Raw genomic sequence first — 26689 nt, forward strand, 5'->3', positions numbered from 1 at the left:
GAATCAAAGTTGCTTTCAAAAAACCAAAGAAGCCATATGTTAAGCTTATGCTCTATAAGAAACAAGAGCTAAATAAAATCTTTGGTTCTAACCTTGCAGACTTAAGCACTGTAAGTAACGCTTTAACTTCAGTGGGATTACTCACCATGGGTAACATTAAGTAAATACATTAGCTTTCTAAGGATTGGTACACATACTGGCTAACTAAAAAAGGACAAATCTGGCAGGAAATCTAATGTTGTTTTCAATTTTCTCAGGGACTCTTTACATAATAGACAGTTCTAAAAACTACATTAAAACTCTTTTTGAAAGCACTGGAGAGTATCGCTCTAAACCTGTTGGGCCAGATCCTTGAAGTCAATAGATCAACACAGATTTACACTAGCAGAGGATCTGGGGTGTAGTGTGTAAATCTCATGCTTCAAAATTGATTGACAATTAATATACATCTGCCGTATTACATCTAAAATTTGATTAATGGAGAAATGTAAAAGATTTGACAGGATGTTGGAAACCTGACACCCTTTGGATGTGATGAATTTTGCATGGCTAAACCATGTGCAATGCTTTGAAAATTAGGGGGTTGGAGCATCACTGTAATACTCTTGGAAAGAGTATTTTGTAAATAATTAGATAAAATCTGAACAACTGAAGTAATGCATTGCAACAAATTATAGTAAAATAATCCCAGCCTCCTAAGAGCATTGATCTTTCTGATTCTTATCCTTAATGGTTATGATTAGGTGACATCTGACAACTGGATGCATTGAATTGCTGTGGTAGAGAATCAATTCAGTGGGTGAAACTACCTTTCATATAAAGCCATGTAAAATGTAATTTGAAGCTGGTTCTTTAAAATGTTGAGCAGTAGTGTTCGCTGAACTGTGTGGTTCAAATAGATTAAATGCACCTGTGTACTAGACAATTAGCAATTAAAATGCTCCATCAATCAAATTGTTTAGAAATCCTTTATATTTCTTCCTGGGCATGTCAAACCCTTTTTGATATGTCTATGATGTGTTCTTACTTTCCTTGCTTATGCAGAAATAGAACTGAAAGCCAACTCTATTATTGTAGGTTATAGGTTCTCTCTCTCAATTTTGTCAACAAGTGCTGATAGCCATGTTATTTCCAAGAATCTGGGCTTTTATCTTGGCATGTCTGTGACTATCTGGAAGTTCATCATTTTCAATTTCATAATGTCTGACAGCCATAAGTAATATCACTTTTCCTCCTCAAGTATTAGGCGTTTTAGATTGCTGAAAATACTACTGTATATTTACAGTATAAAGATATACAAATATCCAATAATATTGACACACATCCTCGTTTTCAGAGATGCTGAGCACCCACAGCTCCCCATTAAAATAAAAGTATCACCATTTTCACTACACCGCCCAATCACGACAGAGAAGCACTGCCAGAACACCTTCAAAAAGAATTCAGTTCTTTAACCATATCCCAGCTTTAACCAGTATCATTACATCAGCACATACATGAATTAACATTTGACATCATTACCACCATATACATTTGGGATGAATACCCAGCTTGAATTTAACTCCTGAATCTATGAAGTTTGTCCAACACTAATAATAATAAAATCTGGAGTATAAATCAACTTATTTGGGCCAACCCAAACAGAGCACATTGTAAATGTGTTACTATTTTATATCATTGAAGTCTGGTTTTCAGAAGTGCTGAGTATGTGTAGGAGTGGGGAAGGGAAGCCATTAACTCCCTAGAAAACTTGAGGGAAAAGAAAAAGTTTGATCTGGCTGTCCCTTCAAAGAGATAGTAGGTTGAAACCATTCCTCTGAGATACATAGACATAGACCTGCTGTGTAGCCCTTGGGCACAGCATAGTTATGTGGGGTCTGCAGAGGGCAGGACCTATCTGACATTGGTTTTCCTGGGTTTTGGATCCAGTTGCACACAAAACCCAGAAAGTAAGTCCAGATACAGACATCTATTGACGGTCATATGTGTTTGGATTCTGACTTTCAGTTCAGAACTCTCTTTGTTGGAATGAGCTACTAGCTGCTTCTGCATTCAGGGGCTATGGCTGGAATGAAATAATAAATGCAAGTCTGACCAGCATGTGTGTGTGACTGTAATTGTGTACTCACCCAATTCAGTCCTCAAATGGGCTTTACTCCAAGTTTCATGAAGAGCCAAAGGGTTCACCATGGACTAAATGTCTGAGCAGCCTACCACACCAGGGTTCTTTCCTACAATGAGACAAGGCCCCATGTTTTGCTGGTGGCACTGAATATTGGACTTCAAGCACATAAAATAAGATGCCATGTTTTAAAATTTTAAGATGTGAAGAATGACAAGGGCTAACCCACCATGCATTCTTTTATGAAAAAAAAGGTGTCTTTACATCTTGATTAAGATTAACTATATTTATAGTTTGTTTACTTTGATTCAGACTTTTTGTTAGTAGTATATTGTATTGGTACATCTTTCTGGTGCTTTGTTTTCAAACTTTCTTAAAAGCCATTTAGAATACAAAACAAAGTTACTTTTAAAACATGAACACCATTGTCCAGTGAGTCAAGATTTTTGTAAGGTGAATGCCCAAATATTTTACATTTAGTTTTATGTACTTTTCTCACAGCTGATAGTGAATATCCTAAAAAATTAACATGAATTGTGCAAATACTGCTTTTCATGTACTAGTGATATAGTTTCTAATAGCAAAGAGAGACATATCCCTTCTTAGTGTACCCGTCTTGTTCCAAATTGTCTTTTTTTTGTGATGAGGAAATTCTGTCCATGTTTAAAGATAAATAATTAAACAGAATGTGCTTCAAAAGAGATCTTTAGGTAACCAGTCTATAAAATGCCTTAGATGATCATTTAATGGACGATACAACATGAGGAACAATAATATAGTACCTTAAATTTGGGTAAGAAGTTCTAAGATCCCTGGCTACACGCTGCTCATCCAAAGACACACTACTTCAGACAGCTAGAGGTAAACCATTGAATTTTGAGAAAATTACTATGTGAATTATGATTTTTTGATAAGTAAATGCATTAATTTGCTGCTCACAAAATGTATCAAACACATTCATGTGAAACTTCAGAGTTACTTGGTGATGCTACGGATAATAGAGAACAGATATTACATTTGGAACTTTTGGCACAAAATGGGAAAGTCCTTCTTCATCATGCAGAAATTTAATAAGCAAAATTTACCTGAAATAGCCCCATGTGAATTTTGTACTTTATGTATTTTATGACTTTTGCAGCTGCTACACTGAAGTTGTTCAGTTGAGCATAGGCTTAATAAAAAATGTAATGGCAAAATTGATCGATATAGTCAATTTCTATTCAAATATGTCTTCAAGCTCAGTCAATTCCATACTGTATGCATAAAAAGTAGAGTGTAAACTAACAGGTTATGAGGAAGAAACTTCTTCACTAATATAGATCAATGTGATTTGAATGCCCCCACTGTCTATAAAAGACAGTCACTATCAATCTATGCTTAATAGTAGGTCAGTACCTAGCCTCCAACACCAGCATGTATTTGCGAAACTTGCTGGGGTGTAAAATGAAGAAAGCTGAAGCTCATGCAAGTTTGCTAGTGTGTTGAAAAAAAGGTAAGAAGCAAAAGCATAACTGACTATATTGTGTATAGTGTACACACACACACACACACACACACACACACACACACACACACACACACACACACGGATTTGTCCCTCTTTTGTAATTTTACTTTTTCAATTTTTATTGAACTCTGTTCATCTAAAAATGAGATGCCTCCCAGAGATTAACTGTTTTATGCTTGAGTGTTTTTATTTCTCAACAAAAATACATAATTTATTTTCAGAAGACCAAGAATAAAAGCATTGGCTAAGCTCTGTCTTGCAGTGAATAAGAGCTTTGCAAACATTTTCACTGAGATTTACCAGGCACCCCAATCCTGACCTGCTTGCTAGTATCTATTGAATTGAGATAATCAGTTATGATGCATTGTGTGGGTTGTTTGTGACACAAACAAATACTCATTCAGGATTATGATGACACCATGTGTGTCCTAAATAGAGCTGGGTGACATTTTTCAGCTGAAAGCTTTTTCAGTGAAAAATGCAGATTCAGTCACAACAAAATATTTTCAAAATTCATATTCAATTTGCCAGATTGTTTTGATCAGACAAAAAAAATTTTTAAAGCATTTTGTTTTGACATTTTGGAAATAAAATTTTGATTTTTTAATTGGAAATTTCAAAGTTTTAAAAATTGTATTTTAAAAAGCAAAAAACACTCAATCAAAATGAAACATTTTGTTTCTGATTGAATGTAACATTTTTGCAACCCCAAATGAATATTTTTTCAACTTTTTGATGAACCCCACACAATTAAAAAAAAATTCTGAATTTACAGAAAAATCTGTTATTCATCCTGCTCTAGTCCCAATCAACATGAGGCTGATTCACCATTGCGTAACCCCAATTTCAGAACCATATAAACTCATGGACTTTAAGGCTAGAAGGGACCATTGTGATCATCTAATTTGACCTCCTGCACATCACAGGCCACAGAACCTCACCCACCCCCTTCTGTAATAGATCCATAACCTCTGGCTGAGTTACTGAAGTCCTCAAATCATTATTTAAAGATTTGAAGATACAGTGAATCTTCTATTTACTCTAGTTTAAGCCAGCAAGTGACCCATGAAACATGCTGCAGAGGAAAGCAACCTCCCCAATCCCGCCTTCCCCCTTCGAGTCTCGGCCAATATGACCTGGTGAAGAATTTCTTCCTGACCCCAAATATGGTAATCAGTTGGACCCTGAGCATGTTGGCAAGACCCACCAGCTAGACATCTGGGAAAGATTTCTCTGTAGTAACTCAGAACCCTCCTCATTTAGTGTCTCATCTTTGGCCATTGGGGATATATACTACTTACTGTTGTGGGTGGGTCACATGCCATTGGAGGCTATCTCATCATACCATCCCCTCCATAAACTTATCAAGTCAATCTTGAAGCCAGTTAGATTTTTTTCCCTCCTTGGAAGGCTGTTCCAGAAATTCACTCTTCTGATGGTTAGACACCTTCATCTAATTTCAAGCCTAAACTTGTTGATAGCCAGTTTATATCCATTTGTTCTTGTGTCAATATTGGTGTTTAACATAAATAACTCTTATCCCTCGCTGTATTTATCCCTATGGTTTTTTAGAGAGAGCATTCATCTCTCTCCTCAGCCTTCGTTTGGGGAGGCTAAACAAGCCAAGCTTCCTGAGTTTCCTCTAGTAAGGTAGGCTTTCCATTCCTTTGATCATATTAGTAGCCCTTCTTTACAGCTATTCCAGTTTAATTCATCTTTCTTAAACATAGGAAACCGGAACTGCATGCAGTGTTCCAGATAACGTCTCACCAGGGACTTGTATAATGGTACTAACACTTCCTGGTCTCTACTGGAAATACTTCACCTGATGCATCCTAGCATTGCATTAGCCTTCTTCATGGCTGCATCATATTGACAGCTCATAGTCATCCTGTGATCAACCAATACAGCCAGGTCTTTCTCCTCCTCTGTCACTTCCAACTGAGAAGTCCCCAGCTCAAAGCAAAAATTCTTGTGCATTCTAAGTGCATGATCTTGCACTATTACATTTCATCCCTATTACTCCTGGATGACCTTGAAAACTGATCTTGGATGATATTTCAGTCCTCTGAATTCCTCTCAGCTTTGTGTCATCTGCAAAGTTTATTAGCACACTCCCAGTTTTTGTGCCAAGGCCATGAATGAAAATGCTAAAATAAGATGGGTCCTGAGATCAATCACTGAGGAATTCCTCTAGTAACCTCCCTCCAACCTGACAGTTCAACTTTCAGTATGACTTCTTGTAGTCTCCCCTTTAAGCAGTTCCTTATCCACTTTTCAATTCTCATATTAATCCCTATTTTCTCCAATTTAACTAATTTGCACGTGGAACTGTGTCAAATGCCTTACTGAAATCCAGGTAGATTAGATCTACTGCATTTCCTTTGTCTAAAAAAAAAAAAACAGTCATCTTCTCAAAGAAAAAGATCATGTTAGTCAGGCATGATCTATCTTTTGTAAAACCATCTTGTCCCAGTTACTGTTTACCTTTATGTCCTTAACTACTTTCTCTTTCAAAATTTGTTCCAAGACCTTGTATACAATTGAGGTCAAACTAACCTGTAGTTTCCTGGATCACTTTCTTAAAAATAGGTACTCAATTAGCAATTCTAAAGTTAGAGTACGACCTCTGAGTTTACCGATTCATTAATCCTTGTGATTGGGTTTGCAATTTCATGTGCCAGTTCCTTTAATATTCTTGGATGAAGATTATCCAAGCCCCCTGATTAGTTCCCGTTAAACTGTTTGATTTTGACTTCCACCTAGGATGTAATAATTTCTACTTCCATATCCTTATTTCCATTAGCCACCCTACTACTACCCCAAAGTGCCTCGTTACCCGTATTAAAAACTGAGGCAAAGTATTAGTTTAGGTTTTGGGCCGTGCCTAGTTTATCTTTAATCTCTATCCCATCCTCAATGCTTAGTGTTCTCACTTCTTCTATCCCTGTTTTCTTTTTATTTATATGGCTACAGAAGATTTCACTATTGATTTTAATTTATTTTTCAAGGTCCAACTCTCTTTGGCTTTTGGTGGTTCTCACTTTCCCTGCTATATTTTCTGACCTCCAAGAGGTAGCTTTCCTTGCTGATCCTTCCCATCTTCCATTCCTTGGAGGCTTTCCACTTTCTCTTAATAACCTGTTTGAGATGCTTACTCATCCATCTTAGTCTGCAACCCTTCCCTATAAATTTTTTCCTCTTGCTTAGGATGCAAGCTTCAGATAGCTTCTGCAACTTTGACTTAAAGTAGCTCCAAGCCTCCTACACATTCAGATCCTTGAGTTCTTCAGTCCAGTCCACTTTCCTAACTAATGCCCTTAATTTTTTAAAGTTTACCCTTCTGAAATCAAGTTGCAGACCTATTTTTGTTTATCTTTCCATTTAGTTTAAACTGAATTAGTTCATCGTCACTTAAGCCAAGACTGTCCTCTACAATCAGTTCTCCTATGAAGTCCTCATTACTTACCAATACTAAATCTAAAATGGCATCATCTTTTGTTGGTTAAGCAACTATTTGTTGAAGAAATCGGTCAGTTACCACATCCAGGAATATATGGGCCTTCCCATTATTAGGTACCACTTGCCCTCCAATCTGTATCTGGGAAATTAAAGTTTCCCATAATCGCACAATTCCCAGTAGTATTTATTTCATTTAAAAATATTAGAGATCTCTATCCATATTCAAATTAGATCTGGGGGTCTGTAGCAGACCACAAGCACTATCCCAATGGAGCCTCTGTTAGCTTTCTTCCCCAAAGTGATTTTGATCCCAACAGATTCTGTTTTATCCATTCCATCACTCAGCAATGATGAATACTTAGTACATAGAAAGGTCTAAAAACGATCTTGGCACAAGCTGTCAGGGTCAAATGATGAGATGAAAGGCAGAAGTAATGGCAGTGAAATAAAATAAAATAAAGTGTGAATTAAAGACAGCAGGTTTTTTATTTGTTGGCGGGGAGGTTGTTTTGTTTTCTTGTTTGAAAATCTATTGTTATCTTAAACTTGTATTTTGGCACCGAGATATTACAGTACTGGGCATTTTAGAAGTTCAACAGACAGAACAGATAAGTGTAATATATATTCAGTACAAACACCGCACTTTTTCAAGGGTGTTATTAGATAAAGGATTTGAGTAGTAGCTTCCTTCTTTACATTATAACTAGCTTTCATGAGTGCAATACCTGTTCCTGTGAAGGAGCTTGCAAAAGCTACTCAGAGAACCCCACTGTGTTGGTATTGTCCAATTTTCCATGGAATGATTCAGCAAATTAGTGTACAGGAGAAATTGAAGGTATTTACTGATTGTGGATGCGTATTATTGGGAATAATAAAACATTACTTAGCAGACAGCTTCAAGAGTGGCCCTTAAATGTTAGCATCTTCCAACTGTTAATACACTGCAGTATCTCAGATGAAACAATGACACTGCTAGCCAGCTGGTGCAGTGATAACATATAGAAACTGTCTTATGCTTTTCTCAGGCATATTTTATTTGTTTGTTTTAATGCTATATTTTACTGTTTTCTTCCAAGTCATTGCTAGGCAATGGATTTTGCTTAAAGTAAAGGCACAACAAAGCCAATGTTTAGTGCCCCTTTGATGACATAAAAAAACCTCAGCTTTAATTAAAACATAAACCCCATGCAGTGGCAAAATAAAAAGGTCATGAACTGAGTGTAACCACTTCAGTGATCTGTCTGAATCTGCAGACAGCCCCATCAGAGGGCAGCAAAGAACCCACAAGAACACAAGGAGAAAGCTGCCTAAATCTACAGACACCACCACAGAAGACCAAGTCCACTGTTTAGGAGGTGGCTCTTTGCTCCTATTTGATGGAGAGAGGGTGTCCTGTTTATCATTGCCCCAGCTGCCAAGGTTGCGGGGGGAAGGAGGAGGAAGAAGCTACCACCACTGGTCCATCTGGTGCTGGGGTGGTGGCCCTAGAGGGCCCCCATAAGGGAGTCTGCCCAAGACTCGTCTGCCTTAATCTGGCCCTGTAAGACTTGCTGAGAACTTGTAAGTTGTATTTTTTTCTAAAGAAATGCCCAAAGTGGAAAAGATGCACAATAGGCACAACTTCCAGTATAGGATTCTGCCTCAGTTTGAAAGCAGAAGTCTCTTTTCCTTATAGCTCTTCAGGCCAACTTCCAGCTTCACTAACCGCAGCCAGTTTTTTGCACATGCTTTTAAGCAGGTTTTGGCAATCATCATCATTGTAACTAATGAGTATTGAAATACAGCAAAATGAAATGGTCTCAGTTGGTCAGAACGGGGCAGAGTTACTGATGAACAATTGAACTGCCGCCTAGATGCATATACCACATGTAGTGAGAGTTACAAGTTCCACTATGTGTCCCGTGGAGAACGTACACTTCACAACAAGGACAGAGTATAGATTGCCCTACCCCAGATAGTGTCCACATATGGCGCTTAGACACTGTTGTCATAAGATATTCTTTATAAATGCAAACAAATTAGATAGATAGCAAGCTTTTGGGGAAGGCAGCTCTTACCTTATCCTCAGTGAACCCTCTGCATTTGACTGGGAAAAGACGGGCCTGAGATTTTTCTATGCCATTGCAGAGGAAGAAAAGCAGCATAGGAAAGCTATCAGTATTGTTCTGTAGTGCAGATTTTGGCTATTTGAAGCCATTCTTCCCAGTACTGGGTACCAGAAACATTAAGGATAAGCGAGCACAAATATAGGACTAAAACAATTATTAAAGTCAATGAGCAACCATAAACAAAATCAACGTGCTGTGCCAAGGGCCTTATGATGTGAAAATGCTTTTCAGCCTTCTTGGGAACATGGATAATACAACAGTGGTTGACAGATCAGTGTTATATGCATTGCATATCCCTGGATCTACAGAGAAGCCAGAGACTGTATCTCTTCTTCCCCTGCACAAGTATCTTCTCTGATCTTGAAAGAAATGGTATTATACAGGGAGTCAGAAGCTCAGAAAGTCATGTGGCACCCATTCCATTAAGGGCTTTAAAATATAATTTATGCCCACACTGGTAGCCAGTGAACAGCAAGAAATTTGTTAGGTACCCAAATACTGCGGGATCACTTAGTCAACTTGAATATAGGAGCATCCTCAACCAAGTAATCGGTCCAGAGGCCCATACACAATTGTTGTATGGAAGACAAATTCACAACCAAATCTTTTCCATTTTTAACCCCAAACTTGGGAACGGAGATCTGATAGTTCTGCCTCTCTCCATCTGTCTCTAAAGCCATCATTCTCAATTAGCTTCTATCTTTATGATTAGCAGAACTAAAACTCCTAATCTGAACACATCCAAATGCTATGTCTCAGTTCTAATCCATTCTTTTATTTTACCATCCGATTGCATACTGAAAATACTAAGTTTATTTGCTAATGGCCACCATGAAAACTCAACATTTGACAACCATTTCCACAATATGGTACCAGATGCATCCCTATTTTTCTGTGTACTTGGAGAGAAAATGATAAGTAACTACAAATACTTTAGATGGCAAATATTGACTTTAATGGCAACCACTTTATTTGAAATGGCAGCCAATAGAAATCAAGAGGTCAGGTTGCTACATTAAGCCTGGCACTATAGAAATAATAGAGTATAAGACTATAGAGAACCAATGGAAACTGCTGCAACAGAGCCATCTGTTTCTCATATCATTGTATTCATATCTATGAAGGACATGAGGGCAAAATATACTTAAAGGAACACACTGAAGTGCTCAGACTGCTTAAATTCATAAGAATCTTTACATCATATGAGTCTGAGTGAAACAAATTAGCACTGAGTTAAAAATGTGACAATGCTGTACTTTATAAAATACCTGCTGATTCCCATGCTGTATCATACAGCCGTGCTAAGGGAGAAGAGGTCACACCCACATAGCACCAGGGCAGAATTTTACCTAGTGCTCAAGATCTTTACAGGATGGGTCTGGCTATTATGCCTGCCACCACTGTGAGACCTCAAGGAGGTGTGTTTAATCAGTCAGCAGACATGGTCTGTTCCACATTGTGTACATGGAAGTGACAGCTAGGAGTGCACAGTGCTCCATAATACAGCTGTATTCAAGGAATGTCCTGCTATATGCTCCTTTCCCATACACCTCCTGCCTGGGGTGGGTTCTATTGCCCTAAGACCACAAGATCCATCTTGTGGCTAGCAAGGCCAGCCCTGCTCGTCAATTTTTAATCCATATCACTTAAGGTAAGGGAGCTTCTGGAAGAGAAGTGTATGGAACACTTTGATTGTTTAGAATTTCATATTTTCCTGTTTTGATGTAATAATTTATGGATGTTTATGAAGTAACCCATTACAATGTGTCTGGGTGCAGATGCACAAATTAATAAGCATATTGCAATATTAAATCTATAATCACCCCCATCATCAGTTCTACTGCATAGGCAGGGATAAATCTAACCATTATCCCAGCAGGCAAAAATAGTTAGTTTTATATGCTGTGCCCTGTAGGTCAATACGAAGGCTTAGGTCTTGTCAGACAAACAGCAAAAAAATCCAAGTACAAAGGGCTCTCTACTGATTTGGAAATATAGACGTGGGCCCTTCCTTTCCTCCTTGGAATTGTAGTCCAGAGTATATGCAAAGTAACCAAAGAGATAACATAAAATGCTCCTATGCCAGCCTATGGTCATTTATATCTATGGACTACAAGCACAGGAACAACAGCTGAACTATCACAATTATGTATCAAACAAGAGATGGTGTCTCAGGTAGCTAAAATCCAAACTTTTTATGGCTTTGAACATCAGTATCAACACCATAATTGCATAACAGCAAATAGGGAGTCATGCATTTTTGAAGCACTAGTAATGTGTTCCTGGATTAACACTGCAATCTGCACCAGCTGTAGTTTCTGACTTGCCTTCAAGGGTACTCATCACCACACAGTTTATTATAATAATGCAACTTGGAGTCTCAGAAGAACGGGTAATGGAGGCAATGCCCATATCAGAAAAAAAAGGGATAGAGTTGTTGTGCCAAGTGCATGTTAAAACAAAGTACTTCGGCCAACAAAGCTACATAAGACTCTAGGAACAATTAGAGACCTAGAAATACCTTGTGTTAGCATATAAACTGATCCCATTGAAATGTAGGACACTCCCACTTTACAGCAGCAGTGTGAGACAAATGCCATTTCTTTTATTGAATAGATGCAGTTGTTGCTAACTGATACTATAAATTAGAAGTATAAAAGCTCATTTGCACATAGTTACTACTATATTTTTCTACAATAGTAGCACCCTAAGACCCGAAACTAGGTCAGAGCCACATGGTGGGTGCTGTATAAAGACATCTGAAGTTTAAAATAGAAGAATGTGTAGTACATGACAACTGCAAGATTATTCTTGTTTCATTGGCTGCCTGGGCATACTGTGTTGCTGGGTAGAAACCCTACAGTGAAGAAAACATTGGCCAGCTATGCCAGGAGGAGGACAGGAGACACTGGATGTGATTTAATTAGGCTGCAACTCTATCCCTGTGTGTCTGGGAGCACATGGCAGATACAGTAGTCCAGTATAGGTAAATCCATAATCATTTACATATACCCCAGGGGAAGCTGCTGTCCACCTCCCCCTTTACCCATCCTGGTCCCCAGCCAACCTGATGCTGGGACCTCACCACCCCCACTTCTCAAATGAGGGTTAAGAAGGACCTATAGAGGAGTGAGGGATTGCCCTCCTGCCACACCAGTCATAGAAGCCTCGAAACCTCCTCCCTTCACATCCCCTCCTCCCCCCCGTATCCAGTCCTTTAAAGAATACTTCCTTTAAATCCTTTACCCAACCATGTTATGTGATCACCATTGCCCTTCCGTACAGAGTACCCACACTGGACATCTGCCATAAGCTTACATAATAAAATGGAACATCATGGCCTAAACCCTGTTTTATGTTTGGTCCAGAGCTAAGCCCCCAACCTGCTGTGGGAAAGGCCAAAAAAAATAAAAATAAACCACCCCATTTTGCTTTGACCAATCTGACGGTGAGAGAAAATTCCTTCCCAGCCCTCCACAACAGGTGATTATGAGAAAGCATGGTATTTAACTACTTCCATTGGCAGGAGAGAGTGTATGCTGCTCTACCTGCACCAGGTAAAAGCGGGTTTTTCCTACACCGGCATGGACATAAATCATCTCCACTTTCTTAGTCACCTGGGAGAGCTGAGTTGGCATCCCTATTCTGCCATAGCAAGTCACACTCTCTGGCTCTCTAGCACATAAAAGGCTAGACAACCAGGCACCTTTTCTGACAAACCAAACAGCCCTCACCAAGTGAGGTCATTTTCCTTCCTTGGGCATGTAGTTCCTAACACCTGTAGAGTAAACATAGAGATCACTTAATCTGTGTATAGAATTGCATAGCTTCCCCCATTTACAAAGTGCCAGTACAGCTGATTCCAAAGTCTGAGATTTTTCAGTGTGAACAATTGAATCCCGAACAGTGTATGTGACAAATCATTAAGAGATCTGACAATACTTTTTGTCAATTTCTCTTGCATTTCTACACAGTCCTTTTAATAGATGTGATATTGGCAAGGTCATCTCTAAAACATGCCCAGTGCTTTCATACGCACTCTGTCTTTTTTTGCTTATAGCAAAATGACAGTTTTTTGCTTCTTTAGTTTCGTTGATTGTCTTTTTTACTCAGAAAATTACATTTCATGAAGCTCATTCTTATAGATTGAACACTTTGTGCTAAAACAAATTGTTATAGTCTTTCTGGTGGTTTCAATAAATTAGAACTAGATGTTCAAACCAATTTTGAACTGACACAAATCAGATTTGTCGAGTGAAATTTTCCAAAAATATAAGCCTATTGAACAAGTACTATATTTTGCACCTGTCAGAAAATGTTTATTGCTTTATTTCATTAGCATGTGCTGTCAACCTTTAATGCAAATTGCTTGGGGTGGGGGAAGGAAGGGAGATTTCACCAAACAAAATACAAGCTAACTTTAGAGAATGTAAAACTGCACCTTCAGCTGAGGATAATGTTAGCAACTCATGCAATAATATTTTCCATCTGGAATGGTAAATTTGAGTTACTAGATAATGTGCAAACTTGGTCTTAAGGGCCCCAATTTCTGGTGAACTGCCTGTTTATAATTGAAGATTTCTGGTAAAAACCACTCAAATAATTATGCAATATTTTATTTTAAGCTGACAGTGGGGGAGTTAGGTTGATGCATGATTCTAAAAATATGAGAGTACTAAGTAACTTTTAATATTATGTACAAATGCACAGAATATATATGTTTATGTCTATCGTGATTAAGTTTTCAACTAAGCTGAAAAACATACATGATCAGACATTTGTATACACTATTTATGAATCAGATTTGTTTACTTTAAATGGATGAAATAATGAAATCGCTTTTTAAGCACTTAGGAGTAATTGTCTCCTCTCACTACACATGCGTAATTCCCATTAATATCTAAGGGAGTTATATATGCATAAGGGAATACTATACCCCTCAAGTGCTTAAGAGTGGTACTTTGGGAAAGACATTCCAGTGTCAACCAGTGCTGATTGTGTGATTCTGCCTGAAACATCGCTCCCATCTAATGAAATAAATCAACAAGAACAGAGTCATTTGTTCACTGTAGGTAGATCAGGCAGTTCTCACTAAGATTACCTAACATTTTCCATTATAATAGGTTTCCATTAGTTCAGGCTGTAATGCTTGACTTCTCTGTAGGTATCCACATATGCCATCTTTCGGAGCTATCCAAAGTGTTAGTTCCATACCCAGAAGAAGTCAAATCTACTATTTATCCTAGAATGTTCCATGAATTCCTTGGGAAGGTTGGCACCTCCTAGTTTCTTTCCATTTGATAGATTCTTCCTTACTGCCCTCACAGTCCTCCAAAAAGGGACAGCTTAATCTCTGCAGCAGATGTGGAGTCTTCAGGTGTTATATAGTTGAGAAAATGTATTATACCCCTTTGAGCTGCCCTTGGTAAGTCAAAGCCCAAGTCTGTTGACATTGCAAAGGTTTTCTAAGTGAACATGCTTTTCCTGAGAAGGTGGGGCAAGTGGTTCTCTTCCTGTGAGGGGTGCACCTGGTGGGTTGGGAAGGGAGAGCAACTCTTTCAGGACTGACACACACTATACACAAGTATAAGTGACGGTTTACTGAATGTACCTAGCACAATGAGACCTTAAGTTTGACATTTTGCCTCCTGGAGTGCATCCCAAAGGGAGAGTGAACAAAGTTGGCTTTAATTCACCTTCATGCCCTCAGGATTTTGCAATGCTTATGGGACTGGAGTGACCCCAGGATAAACTAAAGAAGCCAGAGATACTTCCTGAAGACAGAAATCAAGAACCCCTCATGGTCCCATCCTTAGCATGCCCCCTCTGATGGGGCTTTCAAGGGAGATGGCAGAGGGTCACTACAGAGACCCTATCCTGTGTCTGCGAGGAAGGAAGTACTGAAATCACACTTAACATGGAGTTCTGCTGTGTTTTTCTTATTCTGCAGTTCTGGCTGTAATTTTCATACTTGCTACTGTATTGGAAGGGGGCTACTGTTGTTTTCTTTTGATTTTTACAGTTGGAAGAGAGTATCAACTAAGAGAGGACACTGTATTACATCATTGGGCCAGATCCTCCTGCCCATATGGCACACAGGAATCCCATTGACTTCAGTGAGTAAAGCAAGCAGGACTTTATTATTTGCAGTTGTTTAGTAGTGGCTAGATGTCCTATTGAGATGGGATCCCATTGTACTAGCCATTGCACTCTGCCCTGAAGAGGTTGTCATTCTTCTCTCTTTAGATTGTAAAGGGGAAGAGAAGAAACGGACACCCAGAGAGGTGACATGACTTGTTCAAAATCACACAGCAACTCTGCGGGCAGTGGAGAACAGAATCCAGTTCTCCTGATTCCCAGTCTAGTACCCTACCTTTTGAACCATGTTGCCCCTTCAATACTTAATTGCATATTGTGCTCAATCTCGTAATTAAAATCACAGGACTTTCCAGGTGTTTAAAGCAGTAGCTTCATGCCCATGTAATTCCAATAATTTCAATACAATTACTCCTGGCTTACACCCAAGTCAGTTATTCCTAGTATAGAACAATATAAACAGGAGGAAAATCAGGCCTGATCACTAATAAAGCAAAGTTTAGAGTAAAATTTTGGGAAACCAAAGTAAATTTATCAATATATTTTATAATAAAATACAAGTGAAATCCTGACCTTGTGCATAGAAGGGCAAGCAATGCTGTTGAAACCTAAAATGTGTTTTCTGGAGCCTTGGTCAAAATCTTAGAATCATCACTCACATCTTCTGCTAGCATAATTAGGGGTATTTCTCTACTGAAGCCAATGAAACTACATCCATTTCTCCAAACTGCAGATCTTGCCTTCTCTGTTTAAAAAGGTGAAAATTGAACGTTTTATTTTCAGTAAATAAAATATCCTTTATTTTAGTATATCATTATACTGTCGAGTGTTACCATCTCATTTCCATGTACTGCTGAAGGTCATAGTTGATCACTGAATAACGAAGTTGTACTTCACGTCTATAATAGCTGAAAATACTATCAAAAGCCATCATTAACTTATAAGGAGTTGATTTCATTGAAGACGCCACATCAAGTCAGTCTTACTTTTTGCTGCTAATTTTAATTAGTGCCTTTTCGGAATCCCTTTAAAGCACAGCCAGATTTGCAAGTAACGATATCATTCAGTCACAGCATTCATCAGGTTGTCATTCATTTGCTGAAGTTAAAACTAATTGGCAGTGCTTTCAAAAAAAATGCTCGTTAAAAAAAAGCCCTTTAGATCTATGTTCTTAAAAGTGTATAACTAGCTTCACACTGGCCAGCTACCAGATGTTTGGGTATAAATATAATAAATTGCATGCCTAACAAGCGGTATAGACAAGACTGGCCTGTTATGTGAAAAACAGAATCTCATTCAAGTGCAGTTCATTAATGCTTTCATTCTACCCAGCCTCAGTCTCCCCCCCCCCCCCCCAGCCCCTGGTTAAAAACATCCAAATAATCTATTCAAGCTTTTTGACAAGGAAAGTAATGGGGGGGGGGGGGGGGAGGGAGATCATCAGAGATAGACATTCATAGCACTTTGTACAAGCTACCTGCCCTTTCAGATATTTTACTAATCCTTATAATACTTGTACGTATGAATAATCCCACTGATGTTGAAATGTTGGCCCTGACCCCACTAGACCCACTCACTCCCATGAGGAACAGGCACCCTAACTGTATGTTGCCTTAGTAGGTACTTTTGATTCTTTGGCTCTGTAAAATTGAGTCCTGGAGGATAGGATACTTAGGGGATGACTAGTCGTTTATCCTCCTTTATTAAGTAACCGGGCACTAAAGAGGCAATGTGGGCAAGTAGATAGAACACTAAACTGGAATTCAGGAGATTTGGGTTCTATTTACAGCTTGACACTAACCTGCTGGGTGAACCTAGGCAAGTCATTTTCCTGCTCTGTGCCTCAGTTTTCCCATCCATAAAATGGGGATAATGTTGACCTCTTTATAAAGTGCTTTGAAATCTATTGATAAAAACTATCATTTAAAGGATATATGTATATATATATATATGAAAATTTCTGCTTCATATAGCCTGTTTTATTATATATGTTATTTTCCATGTATGATGCAAATGCTAGTTTACTGCATGTGTTGTATTTTTTTGTCACAGTTCTTAAAAAAGAAAAAAAGATGTTCACACTCTGGTCCTCCAAAGCCTCAAATCTTCATTGGCAGCTCAGCAGAGTGACCAACTCAGCTGCAGGAGGGGCCCCTAGGAAGAATTCCCCCATTGATTCATAATTGGTCCGGGATCACCAAAGTTCAGAGAACCTACAGCTGTTGGCTTCTCAGGCCAGCCTCATGGAGGAGCTGTAGTTGTAGGCTTTTTGGAATCCAGAAGTGACCAATCTGGGATTGTCCAGAATTCTCTCCCTGTTCTCAAAGATGTCACTTCATCTTGCATTGAGTTTCCATCCAGAGAGGTCTAAATATGGCCTCTCGTTAAGTCACTTGGAATGAATTGTTGGAGAACAATAGGTACTTATTACAGGACTCAAAACCAAACAAAGTAAATATTTCCAAGGAAGAGAGTTATGAGAAGGTGCTGTTCCCAATTTGCACTCAACCTTAGCCAAACTCAGTTGTCTGGTTTTTAACAACACGCAAATTAACATTGGTTAATAACATGAAGTTCATCTAAAATATGACCCCAAGCTTGGCTTCTTCTATTTTCTTTCTTCAGGACTGCTCAGATCCACACCTTAGAGCCTCTCTTTCTAGTTAGCCACCTGCATCAGGAGAACCCACTTAGCATTCCCCAGAAAAATTAATACCTGCTAACTAGGTGAGGTGTTTCGGGCAAACACTGCCAGACTGTTATCTTCATCACAGTTTACTACAGTTCTAACTCACTACTGTTTACCTTCATCACAATTACTACAGAATCGCACTGGACTTGCTCTGACAGGCAGTTTGTGGGACAAGCAGCCAGCACTCTCTCTCTTATCCAGTTTAATGTTGGAGTTAATAAAAGTTGTGGACTTTAACCCCAGTTCTTGCATATATCATCTTTTTTTGCTGCAGTGTTGAGACCAATAAGGATTTATAGTGCAACAAGCACTATGCCTGACTGTAAGAGGATATATTGTATATTGACTGCAATTTTCAAAGTTGTCAAATATCCTTCCCAACATAGCTCTTATTCTGAACCTGGTCAGACTCAGGCATCAGCATCTACATTTTTTATTGAGTGCAGCAATAAATTTTACAACCTCTGACACAGTTCTAATTTTACCTTAGTAAACAGAGTCCTACCAGATTTTTCTGTTTATTGTTGGTATTCTATTTGCAAGGAGAGTTCAATTATCAAGAGCAGAATGAACAGACAAAGTAAATATATTTTCTTCCAGAGGGAGCAGAAGATATAGTACTGTTCCTTTTAAGTGCTCTTCTGAGCTCTTGAGAAAGAAGATTGCTTAATTTAATGTTCAAACAAATAATATAGTCTGAGAGGGTTTGGAAAATAACTTTCTCAGATAAATATAGTTCACTAATTTCATTAGGTAGTGCATCAACTGACTTCGTTTTTAGGACACATTTAGAGGGCAACTTGGTTGACTGTAATTTTAAGAAACCGAATTGATATGGTGTCAATCTATTGTCAAACTGCATGCCATCTCTAAGGAATACAATTGAATTTAGGAGTGTAGTCTGTTTGTTTTAATCTGCTTTATCTGACTGGGATAAAGTAACTCTTTTACATGAGCAGCAAGCACACTCAATGTATGATGCTTTGCTACTTAAAATTTGTCCTTCAGTTAGAAAATAGATAGAGGCATGAAGTTCTTGGCCTTGGGTCTTTAAATATTGCCATCCCTGTTCAAGGAGGTGTAATATTTCCCTGATGCTATTCAGCAATTCTATAACGTGGTCATTTTACTCTGAGCTACTTTAACATTAATCAGAATAAACTTGCTCTTCCTTTATTTTTGCAAGACATTGTATAGGTTAACGACTCATGGTCAGGTTTCCCAGCCTTCGTGAAGACTATATTCAGAATTCAGACCCCACTTCCAACATTAAGCATTCCTTAAAGGTATATTATCTTCATTATTTAAGGCATGGCAAAACTCACATATTAGAAACTACATAATAGATACCTACAGCACATCAGGTATAATCTTAGTAAAGCTATGCGACACTTCAAATTTCCATTGGTGTTTTCAGGTATAGTCAAACTCAAAGGAATCCCTTATTTGATTGTATAAAATAATAGTTCATTTCACAGTGCACTGTGAAACCTAAGGGACTAGATTCTGATCTGTTACCCCAATGTAAATCTGCGGTAAATCGAATGGAGTAATTCTGGATTTAAACCAGTGGAAATGAGCCCAGTTTGTGGCCCAATATAGGCCCCAACTCCATGGGCCCACTATAGTTTGTGGCTCACTATAGGTGCCAACTCCAGGGGTGCTGAGGGACTGATGCACCCCTGAAAAAATTATGGGTGCACTGCTGTTGGCATTCTCTGATCAGTGTCCCCCAAACAGCTGCTGTGAGCAACAGCTGGCTCGCTCCTTCAGACAGCCTGCTACTGGCCCATCAGCTTAATCACTGTTCCTGACCATGCCTCCCTGAAAGACTGAATCATCAGTCAGCCAGGTGAGCAGGGTGGCTTCCTTCAGGTGCTAACAAGGACGACGGGTCAGCCACCTTCCTTTGTTAGCAACAACAACCAAAAAGCCTTGAGGGTGTGTGACAGAAGCACTGGCTCTGGCTGGGTGGGGCGTTCTTCTGACTCCCAGCTGCAGAACAAGGTAGGGTGGGTGGGGTGCAGTGGTGGTCTGGCTAGGTAGAAGCACCGGGCAGGGAGGAGCCCCAGGCCACGTGGGGAGAGTCTGGAGCCAGAGTGGGTGGGCACTGGGGGCAAAAGCCCCCATGCCGCGGAATGGCTGGGGAAGCGGAAGGGATCCTGCACTGCTCTTCAGGAAAGCATGGATCCTCCATTTTAACAGTGAGTCACAGTAATACGTGTTGCTGTAGTGTGCTCAGCCTGGCGTTGTTTGGTTGCACCCTGCTATGAACCTTGTACTGATTACTGCGTGTGCCCAAAAAGTAACACATTTTCAATCACTTTTTAAAGGAGAACTTGGTAATTTGACCAAACTGACGTCGCTGAACAGTAACACAAGAAGCCCATAGAAGTGTGTGTGTGTGTGTGTGTGTGTGTGTGTGTGGGGGGGGGGGGGGGGGGGGGGTGTGTGCCTGACTGAGTGTCTTGGCACGCTGGCTCTTTAAGCAGAGCACTTACCAGCCTGAACACTCATTCATACAGGCGCCCCCTGTCCCTTCACCCCAGCTCACAGGTACACTGGCGTGGGGAGAGGGACATCCTGCCATCAGCCCCCCAGCTCTGCGCAGCACAACAGATCAGGAGGCTCCTGACCCAGAGCAGCTTGACTCTCTTAATTGCTGCTGCATCTAGCTCAGCCCTGCCTGCATGGAGCTGACCCGACCCCACTGGCCCCAGCAGAACTGGAGCAAGTGCCCAGGAGGGGCATAAGTCCCAGGTTCAGCCACCCCTGCCTGGGGAAGCCATGGGGGAGTGGGATGCCTGGACCAGACCAGAGATCTGGCTCCAACAGAAGCCTGGCAGGGCAACTCAGGCTGCACCAGCAGGGCACAGCCCTGGTGGGAGAGGGGGTGCTCCTGAGCCAGACTCTGCTACACCCAGACCTCCTCCATTTATCCAGCCCAACTACTCTAGACTCCTCAGTCCCCCTGCTCTAGCCCATTAGACTCCAATCCCCCTCCCAGCCCAGGAACAGAACCCAGGAGTCCTGACCCACAGCCTGGGTTTGTGGGGACTGCCTCTCTGCTGCCCTGGGCCTTGTATTGGCATTTACACACCCGTGCCAGGGTACAGGAGGACCCCAGTACACACACCTTGCTCGAGGTAAATGATGGCCTTAGATGCAAGGCAGGGATTAATCCAAAACACACCATGATAATTCTAATCTTGCTCCTGCCTGGTGTAAATCAGGAGCGACTCCACTTGTGTCACTGGAGCTGATTCCCCTCTCGCTCAGCCTGGTATAAATCAGGAGCAACTCCACTAGCATCAGGGCTGTGACAACAGGACCAAGCCCACTGGGCCATCTCTGGCGTCGATGTGCCATTCACATCCTGAACTCATCTTGGATTTGGAAGCAGCTTTGGCCTGGGAACGTGATGCAAATGCCACTAGACATGACTGGGACCTCAGGTGGGGGGGAGGTGTGATTGATTTCACTCTATTTTGTAGGTCCCTCATCACTTTTGTCCTCCCACACTCAATTCCACCCTCCTCACAGCCGTGACACAGACCTCCTGCTTGGGATCCCTCCACTCCTTCACTACCACCCGTCACCAGAGTCCCCAAACATCAGAAGCTCTTTCAGGTGAGACAGATCCCAGCTTGGCTCTTGGGGTTAAGAGAGGAGGAGGAGGATGGAGGGGCCGAGGAATGGAATAGAGTAGGGGGCTGGGGTTCAGGACTCCTGGGTTTTATTTTCTGCTTGGGTGGGGATTGGGGTCTAGCGGTTAGAGCAGGGGGCTTGGAGTCAGGACTCCTAGGTTTTATTCCCAGCTCTACCATGGATGCAGGGAAGGGAATTCAAGTATCTGTGCCTCAGTTTCCCTGCCCATTAAATGGGGATGGTAGCTACATGGCTCAGCGTTAGTGCAAAGTAGGGGCAGAGCCTCAGGGGCCGAGCAGGGGCAGGGCTTTGGGGGGCAGGGTAGGGCACTCCCTAACAAAATCAAAAGTCAGCACCTATGTATCTCACCTGTAGGATACATTCACTATGTGGGTAGTGAATGGAAATTGCTTGTAATCCCAGCAAAATAGGTATATTTTCCTCAGCACAGTGTATCCATGATGATGTTACTGATGTCACTCAAAGATACTAATCTCTCCTGGAAAGACTGCACAGCCTTGCTAGATTGTACAAGAGAGACTCTCTGGTTCTTCACATGCCTCGATAAACCTAATGAGGACTGGATGGCACAGATGATATGATCTCTGTCTTCCCAAAAATACAACTGTTGCAGAGTTTCACTACTTTTGTGGTTACCCAGTTCTGTTGGAGTCATGATGTGAAATCGTCCCAGAAAGGCATCAGTGTGGAGCAATATCTCCTCTCCTTCTTTAGCTTGAGATGATGTAAAAGGAGATCAATTGACTAGTCAGTGCGGAATGAGATTTTCTATGCAGTAGTAAATAGGTATCAAGCCCCAGGCCTTTAGTTCACTGTACATGCAGTCCCTGCTCCAGGTGGACCTCAATGGAGCACTGCTAGAGTCCATTTTAGGACAACTGGGAATTCAGGTAGCCAAAGGTTTGCCTGGCTAGTATTCAAATCTATGGTATGTATTATTCAGAATACAAATTGCAGACCATTCAAATCTCATGTTGTCTGGGATTTCCCATAGAAAAGGAACTAAATACATTCTGGGGCATAACTATTAATAGGTAAACATCACAGAGCAACAGTTCGAAAGGAAAAGTAGTAGGCTCCAAGAGATAGAACTGGGGATCTTCAGGCTGATTCTAAATGAGCTAATCAATCACCCTTGAAGAAATACATTATTCCCTTCGGTTCTGGAAAACAATCTTCTGTTTTCCTGAAAACACTGATTCCATAGTAGATTAATTTTTAGAGAACAGAATCAAACAATCCAAACTAATTCATTTTCTTGTAAAAAATTAATCTCTTGTTAAATTACTTTTTACAGAGATAACAGAAGGAAGGAGGACAGTATGTGCTCCCTTGTCAGATGGTTGTATTTAAAGTCCCATAGACATCTACATTTCCCTAGCCTTCTAAAATTCCTAGTGTGGTGCTGCGTATGACCCAGCCTCCAAAAGATCAAAAAGCATGTCTTTCCATTTACAATCTAACACTGCACAAAGAGAATATGTAACTAAAGTGTTTTGTTGTCATGATGTACTTTTCAACTCTACCATTAAGAACACATATAACAAATGTCACATGAATACCAATTAGGTAAAACACAATCTGGCAATTTTTTCAAGGCTAGCTTTCTATGTTATGTCCAGAAAGGTGCTCCCCCCCCCAAAAAATGCACAATATCTATTTTGCATGTGCAAACAGTGGATGCTCATTCATAATGTACATTCTTGGTGTAACACTAGACTACTTTTTTTTTTTTTTTTTTTTTAAATAATCAGGTAGATTGTATATAACAAAGGAGAAATCCAGCTGCCATAATTGACTCTAGGAGAAATATCTCAGAGCATCATCTTTTCCTGACATTTCCTGTTTTATACACAATAGAACAGATTTTCTACTGGGGTAAACTAGCTTAGCTTCATTGCCTTCAGTGGAGCTACATCGATTTGTGCCACCTGAGAATCTAGCACAATATTTCTCAAAACCACATTTTTCAAACTAGTTCTATATTTGTCAGTTTGTGACTTTTTGAAGATCCAGATCTGTGAAAATTTTTGCAACCTCAGAGGTGGTAATCATGAGCTGATAGATAACTACAAACTTCCTGGAGTCCAAGTCATGTATGAAAGTGGGATTTAATGATATGCCTTGTACATTACGATCATTAGGCAGCAGATCATTACACCCTGGAGTATCTTAATGTTGTAATAAAATGGCTCACTTGAAATATCCAAATGTTTTTGTGAAAGAGAAAATATCAGGAAATATTGCTCTCTTATATTTTCATACAATGGCCATTGAGCAAACAGTACAGGGTGACTTAACGGTGCTGTATAGAAGTATAATTTATTTTAGTTATATATTTTTCAGTCTAGAATTTGCATGAATTGCATTAATTTCAGGGATGGATTCCAAATACTCATTTAACATCCATTCAATTTAATGGGATTTGTGTGCACAGTAATTGCAGAATCAGGGCCTTAATTTTTGTTTTCATTGAGACCATATGCTGCCATAACCCACAGCAGAAAGCCTGTGTAGGCATTCTGGTTCCAAATGGAGGAGAAGAACAAACACAATACAATGTTTCCATACTATGTACTCAAATGGGCATTTTTGTGCAAGTGATGTTCACACAATGTATCACTGATTTACTTTCTATCACAAGGGTACTGAATGCTCAAATTGTGCACTTGCAATGCCCATTTAAATTAATGGAACTTTCGAGAGTTCAGGAACTGAAAAAAATCAGGATACTTATTAGATGCCTAAACATGTTTTACAATGGGTGCATAATTTTAGTTGCTCAGGTTGAAAGATTTGACCTTAGTCTCCAGTATGAGCTCCTGTCGTCACACTTTTTTCTTATTACCACAACTGATGACTACTCAGACCAAAATCCTGCTTTTCATTTCCCAGCCCAAAATATTTCTGTCCCAACTGACTCCTTTATAATTATGCCCCCAAGATATCTCACATATCTCCCGATACCCACTGAATGATATTTCTTTTTCTGCTCTAATCAGCTGGTAGGTCTTTGCTTTATTGTAGTTTAGCAATGTAAGCGATCTAAGCTATTTGCTTCAGTAATATAAAGTAGCAGTGAATTCCACGGTTAATTATAGGCTGCATGAATATATTTCTTTAAAGAATCTTTAGTATCAAAATATTTTTATATCATAGGACAGAGGAAAAAGGAGAAATCTATCGTCTTTCATTATATAGGTAGTCTGAATACCAGTGCTGTTGTGATGGAAAGAGAATTGCCATGCAGTATTCTAAGAATACTGAGACCTAATGATTTTATGAACACTGTATGTGACTGGCCAATGAAGTAAAGTTACTGAACATTGGGTTTTATGTTGCAACTTATATTGGTGGTAGTGGAATGTTTATGATATCCCTTTAATGCTTGAATTCAATGGAGACAGTGCAAGAAGGCAACACAATAGCTCCTCAGTTAAGAATATCCTGGCACACACTTGAAAGATAATGGGGGAAACTATTGACTTCAAGGATCTTGTATCCTGTCTCCAGAAAACATGCAAATTTTGTTTTTCCAGCCTCTGAGCCTGGAGATCAAAACAACCTAAACAATTAAAAGTCAATCAGGAGAGAAGGAGGAGGTTGTCAGTTGCCAGAAGCTGATCAGGGAAACAAGCTGACAGAGAAAGGCTCTGCAGAGGAGTATATAGGAATCTTAGACTTACCAGGGTCCCCATGTGGAAGATCATTAGACATCTGCTAACTAAACCTGCATGGAGCCTGGTTATTGTTTTAAGATCTGTTTTCTCTAAAATACTTTTGTTCTAATAAATCAGACTTGGCTTTAAGAAGGTTGTTTGGTCACTGCTTACCACTGTCATTGCTCCTCGGGGGAACAGAACTTCATGCAATGAAGATAAGTCAGGCATGATCGTTGTTGATCACAGGGGACTGCAGCCCCGAGTCCAGTCTGAGAATGGGAGAACCACATAATTCCATCCTGAGAGAGAGGATGGTGTGAGGGCCAGGACCTGAGAGGGAGGTGCACTCAAAGAGACCAGAAGGATGAGTGGTGCCATTAGCCAGTAATTGTGACACAGCTGTGTTTCGGATACATTTGTTACCCCTATTATTAGTTACCATATCATACAAAACACACTTAAAAGCACAATAGTTTGAAAACACACAGAAGTTAACCTGAGCTCCAAGTTAGAAAGAATCAATAGCAGCACTAATCTTAACTTTTTTGTGGGACATTTAGAAACAGCCTAGGGACCTGGGACATTCTGGACTTGTGACTACATAGGTTTTGTTTGCTTATCTGACAGTATTTAACGGACTTTCAAAGAAATAAAACCCTATAAAAGGATTACTACCAGAGATTTCTAATGTGAAATCTCTGAAAGAACTCAGGCAGACTGCCTGACTTACAAAATGTATGCAGCCTTCCAATTTCCATCGATTGCTTCCACTGACGTAGAGGGTTGTCATGACTGGGTTCCAAAGTAGCGATCTTTTCACATGAAAAACATTTTGTAAGGTAACAGAATCCTGCCAACAGACATTTAGTGATATTTGTGATGGAAAACTTACTTTTAATTGTTCATGAAAAAAAAAAACCAGGAAGACCGTGACCTTTTCCTACCAATTACTTACACAACACAAAAAATGGGAGTGTGATAGTGAGCCTATTAGTTGATCATCAAATAGAGCTGTCAAAGTTAAGATCAAGTGAAGAGATGGAAAACCTTTAGAAAATGTTAACACATCAATCTTTAGAATGTATGATTTACCACACGCGTATATTCTGTGCTTCATGTTGAATAAAAATAGAGAACATACTAAGAAAACTCCCCCCACCCACCCACCCCAGATCCTACTAGCAAGGAGAAGGAAAAAGTTTTTATTTGGCTAGTTGGCTTGACTTGAAAATATTATGAGTCAACCTATCATCCATTCCTTCTGCAAAGGTTCAGAGAGATCTTTTCTGAGAAAAATGTCATTGGTGAAGTGAATAAATTCATTTCTGTTCCTTTGAGGGGGCTGTATTTGTTATGTTCACTAGTATAATG

At 39.8% G+C, this 26689-nt stretch overlaps 1 long non-coding RNA gene across 5 annotated transcripts in view; it reads right to left on the reverse strand.

Moving 5' to 3' along the window:
* LOC137145603 (uncharacterized) overlaps positions 1–26689 on the reverse strand; it is a 322274-nt gene that overhangs the window by 152697 nt on the left and 142888 nt on the right. For 3 of the 5 annotated variants that reach the window (XR_010917689.1, XR_010917685.1, XR_010917686.1), the window contains exon 2: positions 2130–2231. The exons of the other annotated variants lie outside the window; for them this stretch is intronic. This is a non-coding gene — a long non-coding RNA (uncharacterized lncRNA). The remainder of the gene's footprint in view (positions 1–2129; positions 2232–26689) is intronic. 5 annotated transcript variants of the gene reach the window in all.

Source organism: Emydura macquarii, unplaced genomic scaffold, assembly GCF_026122565.2.
Source record: "Emydura macquarii macquarii isolate MOO-44397 ecotype Brisbane River unplaced genomic scaffold, CSIRO-AGI_Emac_v2 contig_3603, whole genome shotgun sequence".
Classification (NCBI taxonomy): Eukaryota; Metazoa; Chordata; order Testudines; family Chelidae; genus Emydura; species Emydura macquarii.